This window comes from Charadrius vociferus, unplaced genomic scaffold (genome assembly GCF_000708025.1).
Source record: "Charadrius vociferus isolate BGI_N301 unplaced genomic scaffold, ASM70802v2 scaffold97, whole genome shotgun sequence".
NCBI lineage: Eukaryota > Metazoa > Chordata > Aves > Charadriiformes > Charadriidae > Charadrius > Charadrius vociferus.
This window is the reverse complement of record NW_009649316.1, coordinates 1935219-1941218: the sequence shown is the minus strand read 5'-3', so window position 1 is coordinate 1941218 and position 6000 is coordinate 1935219.

Sequence of the window (6000 nt, the reverse complement as noted above, 5' to 3'; positions counted from 1 at the left end):
AGATTTTACTGCAGTTTTACGTTTTGGATAACAATCCTCAGCTGGTGAGTTGAACTCAGCTTTTACAACATGCACAACTTACTGATGCTTTTATCAGTGGCATGGCAGCAAACACCGCTGTGGTGAGGCTTCTTGGGGCACACTCTAGCTTGGGCCTCCAAGTGAGCCATAAAGTTGCCTCCCCAGGATGTAAGGATGCCCAGAAAAAAAAAAACAAACAAGCAAGAGTAGTAACCGCAGCAGGGCTGAAGGCCTACCTGTGTGTAAAGGCCCGTCTATGCCAACAAGAGTAATGGTCCAAACTGTCAATTTATACACCTTATGGCTTTGCTCATGCAAATGTTGCATGCTTGTATTACAGCAGGAACAGCTTCACTGTTCTGTGGGACTACTGTAGAAATTAATTATGTATGCAAGTCTTTGCAGACCCACCTAGAGAAATTCACTCCAGCAGAGAGGGCGGATGTGCCGGCAGTAATGTTTTAAAGACTTAAGAGGGACATAAATGATGCATAAGTTTTTACACAGGTTGTATACACAGATATACATTTCAATAGCATCATTAGTGCTATTTGAACTATTTATAGAAGTGCTTTGCGTTCAGTGGTGAGTTAAAAAAACCAGAGGAATGTGCGCTTCAACTGACATATTAAAGGGATATTTAGAAACTTTACTACTGTTTCCCCTGAGGCCCTTCCCACGATAACTGCAATACTGAGACATGGAAGGTAAATTAGTGAATGTTTGTAGCACACTTTGAAGATGAAAAGCTTTCTTTCTTTTTCTTTTTTTTTTGAATGATAAACATGCTGATGATTATGAAGGTGGGATTTCTGACAGCTTCTTTGTTTTGCATGTCGCACTGAAGTGGTTTGCTATGAATCCAGTTTGCTGCCAGGTTTTCAGAGGTGAGTTTATGTGCTCGGCTTTGTCAGTGTATCTGCTGATGCCTTTTGTTATGCTGCCGCCTCTCCCATAGACCAGCACTGCTGAGGGTGCCTGCTGATGCAGGGGGACGCTGGGCTCAAGCACAAGGTTGCACACCACCACTTTGGGCGAAATGGAAGAACCTCTCTGTTCACAACACTGAAGTCCATCAGAGTTTCTCCTTGACTTCATCAAGCAACAGAAACGTACCCTTGCAACCCAGGAAATGAAGCTTATCTGTGAGACTAACTCTTCTCATCTACAAAGGCATCCCACACTGACGTTCTGCTGAGCATAATACATCCTACCCTTGCAAGACTGAAAAGATGTGACAGCAACTTTGCCGCTGGGAAGTTTGACAAAACCTTCTGTCCGTGAAATCCCATGCGAAATGACGATATTTAGAGTAAAGAGCCAAGTGCTAAACAGTCTTCAGTAGTGCATCTTATTAATTTAAACACAAGAGCTCAGCAGCAACAACAGGCTTTGAGTCTAATTCTCAGACCTTTTTGCTGTTTTAATTAAGAAACTTCCCATTGTCTTCATTAGACTCATTAACTTGTTCTTTATCTGCTTCCACAGGAAATGAAGCATGGAACAAGGCAAACAGCAGTCTCCTCCATCACAAAAATTAGTATATTTTCATATTCAATAAAATTAGCTAATATTATTGTGCCTAATTTATTAAGCTTCCATTAAGGTAGACCACTGCAGTACTGGAAAATTTTATACCTAATAAAAGTAGGTTTGTGAAACAGGTTATATTGGTACAAATATGTTTTGGGGCATTTACATATTTGAATGTGTTTATAGCTGAGGCATGAGGATACCTTGAGAAAGTGCAAATAGCAACCACTGGACTTCATCTCAGCCACTGCAAGTTACTTGGTTGCCTGTTGCTTTGTTTGCCTGCTTTGCTTCTCCATATTGTGAAAAAGCATCCAGAGTACTATGACAGAAACCCATCATTAGAGCAAACTAAGTGTTACTGAGTTTGTATTGAGATGGAACAATGAGCAGAGAATTTTCTATAGGTACAAGCTCCCAGCAAAATGCGAAACCTCAGCAAAATGCATTTTCCTAGCAAAAAGCAAATTCACAGCCAAGAAGCGTCTTTAGCCCAACCTTTGTTAAAATATTTATTGTAGAGTAATATGATGTTGGAGGGAAGGCATTTATACCACATAAATAATTCTCCTTCTTTTTCTTGAAATTATATTGCAAATTATCACTACAGGTTTTTCGAGCGCTAATTTCTCACCACCTATGGGTAAGCAGTCGCTTTCTATATATTTATGTTTTCAATATGAAGAGTGTCCCTATTACATATTGCAAAGCAAAAATCACAGTCAGTGTAATAGAGGACAAGACATAAATTCGTAAACTGATATAAAGCACCGCTGGCTCAGTGGGTGTAAATTAGCAGGGCTCCAATTGCACCCCATTGCTTTATACTCACCGGAGAGCTGAAGCAGCCCCAGCACCAGGGAATAGCTGTTCTTCTTGGGAAATGGGAGTTAACTGCCAAAAGTGTTTCAAGGGTGGCTGGAACCAGGCTTGCCCTCTAGTTTTATTAAATCGGTATTATTAAAATTCTGGCTATGTGTCATCAGACCAAAGGTCTATATAGCAAAATATCTTTCCACTTCCAGTGGCTAAAAGTAGGTGCTCAAGGAAAGTGTGTGAGAAAGGGGTCATCCATGCTCTTGGGGTAATTTAGTTTATAATGAACCTATTTATATTTCCCCATAGTCTCTGGGTAATTTATTTTTTTGTTTCTTTGCATAAGAAAGCATAAATTTAAGTTGTGGTCATTAAATTAGTTTGAAATAGATGTTAACAGAGTCTTTCACCCAAGAAAGTTTTCTGAGCAATCATTTTGAATGATAATCTTAATACTCAGCAACCCGGCATTCAGGATGAAATGTCATCTGTGAGCCCATTAAACACACCTTGAGGGAATACTTCCTCTATGTAAGCAGCTGACAGGCTTGCAAAATAGGAAATTGCATCCTGCAAGAGAGTATATCCGTGCCCCTGCCCTGTTCCTCCTCCTGAGCAAACCTCTTTGCATGGAAAGGTTAGAGCAGAAGACCTCGTACCCAACATCTCTTTGTAGAAGTCATGCTTGGTACAGGGGTCTTCTTTTCCATGCAAAATCTAACAGGTATGTTTCAAAGGGACCTAACTGAGCTGAGTACCTAAGAAACATTGGTTTTAATAATATGCAGCACAGAAAACAATCATCTGCAGCTTGTAAGCGGTTCAGCTCCAGCGCTAAAGCTTGTGAAGTTGCACTGTCCCTTTGTTAAAGGAGTTGAAGTTTTAAACATGGCCTCGAAAACTGACTTCTATAGGTACTTGCTTCAAACTGTCTCTTCCTACAGCCCATTCTTCCCCTCCCCACTTCCAGGCAGGACCTACAGGCACTTCTCTTCCTGCAGCACTGCCCAAAAGGCCACTTGCTACATCCTCTTCCACTAAAGAAAACAAGTCCAAAAGACCATCCAAAGTGCAAATCTACCTAATCCTGTCCAAAACATCTGCAGAGGGCTCAAACCTTTGTCCCAAACCAAAATAACAATATGTATAAAGGGGTTCAGTTAATAACTTAGGAAATAAAATGCTCTGCCTGTGCACGTGTGTGTTTGGTCACCCAACAGTCACCAAATTTTGATGCAGATTTATTCTAAAGAAAATGCCAGTTCTCCCAAGCCAGACAACGAGCCTCTGACATGTCTTTCCTTAGCTCATCCGTCTTCCAAGTTTTCTTTCTGTCCTTAAGAAAGATGGTATTCTCTCATCCTGATAGGCCTTGCGAGGCCTCACCAACACCTATTTGCTCCCTCCCCTCAGGCCATCTGACACCAGCCCCTTTTTCTCACTTCCCTACCTATGTGTAACATGCTTTCCTACCTCCCAGGGTCCTTGTGAGGTTACATTTTTGTCACATGCCATGAAGCAGCCGGGGCCACCATGGAGGTCTCTCCAGGATTACTTTGGGTAGTCTGGATGTGCCACCTCCGTCCTCCTGTCTCCTTCCACCAGCTTCCCACTGCAAAGCAGCCTGGTGGAAATCTTCTGGGCTGGCCCAGCTACCAGCATTTCAATGGGCTCGTGTCTGGCTAAATAATGATTTTAAGCTTCCCAGTGAGCGTTGTCCTCCTGGGAGAAGTGACCTATTGGTTTGAACCAGCTTCTATTGAAGGGAAGCATTAGAAAAGCCAATGCAATTAGCACTCCAACAAGGATGCTTACGAAGATGAATTTGGGATCAGTGCTACCTCTAATAACTAGTGCCTAATTGCATTTTGTTTAATCATGTCTAGATCACTGTTTCTCCCAGGAACTGCCTGGTGCCTGCCTGCTTTATTGTGTTGGTTTCAAGTGCCCGTTGGAGTTAGCCTCACCATCAAGTAACTATGAAGGTGCACCATGCTGCCGCCTACCCCGTAGCGGGGGAACGCCCCGTTGGTGTACAAGACTTCCTTGGCAGGGGTATCAGTGTGGATTTGCTTTGGTATGAAACTGGGGAGAAAGCAGCCTGACTTTCAGGAGGAAAGCATCTGCATGTGCTCTTGAAATGTTATATGCTACTTATGGAGATGTGCCTTGGAGGCCTGCCTGTTGCCCTCTGTAAATATAAAAGAAAGCTAAGCTCCCAAAAGATCTCACTTTTTGGCACACAGGCATTTTGTTACACCTACACAGCTGATTTCTGATGGAAGTTAGGTTTGTTGGCTTAGCACCCAAAACCCAAGAATGATTCAGAGCCTTGCCTGTTTACAAGTCTATCCCAGCACCATTATTCACAGCAAAACATGGAGTGGTCAGATTTTTTAGGAGGATCTCCACTGGATTCTGAACGAATAAAATGAGTAGTATAAATAATTTTGCATTAGCAAGTCCCAGGGACCAATATACTCATTTTTAGAAGTATATGGAGGCATTATTTGCATTAGGCAAGACCATGGCTTTTCTAAAACCACCTTTCACTGAAAATAACCTTTTTTATTTCTTTGATGAGATAAATCTATGCTGGAGCCTCCTCATATGAAACAGAGAGGCTGGACAAAAACTACTGCCCACCAACAGTTTAACGATCACAAACCAAAAATGAACCTAAATCTCTTTGTCCTAACACAGCCTATTTGCATTATTTCAAGGCTTTTCAGAGCATCATTGCACAATACTGCTTTTCTTGGAGAAACTGAGCATTAGGGAAATGGAGTGCTTCACAGTAACATGCGCAAGAGCTTCTGAGGGCAGGAGGATATCACACTTGTTACGATCTTGTCACTTGTACACTTGCCACCAAGGGGTACAGTCATGTCCTTCAGATGCTTGTTGCCATGTCAGACTTCAGGTCTATCATATATGCAATTGCAGTGCAAGCCTACTGAAACTAAACCGCCAAAGAGAAGGATTAATTTTCTATCGGATCAGCACGGTGACCCTTTCCAGCAGCAGCCCGTACTTAGGTTGGATTAAATGTACCATGAATCTGTACTCCAAATGGACTGGAAAATAAATCGCCTGTGCAAGCTCGTTTTTTCTGCTCTGTTTCCTGGGAGACCTATTTTAAAGCTGTGTATGTTGCGGACAGAGTTTCTTTCTCTTCCAAGAGAGGGCACTATTAGCTTTCCTTCTGCTGCTCTCAGAAGCCAGGGTAATTGTAGTAGTCCCCTTGGCTGGGCCTTAAGTTCCAAGCCAAAGGTACAGGCACCAGAAGCCACGCAGACTTTGCAAGCTTGGCTTCCCTTTGGAAATCCCAAATAGCTGCATGTGCTTTCTACCATTGCCCCACAGCAGGTCTGTCCACAGGGGAGAGCACTGTACCTGGAGGACCTCACCACTGTGTTGTGCTAGAGATGCATCCTAACCACGTTTATGCCCAGCCCAGCTTGGTTTGACCTAGCATGGCTTGGTCTCCACAGGCAGTGGTAAAGGTCATATGTTGCTGTATTTCTTATCCACGAACATTAAACTCACATACAGGTCATCTGCTTTTGATGATTTAACAAGCTCCAAGAGCTAGATGGAAACCTATGCAACCAGCTGTGACCCTTGTTA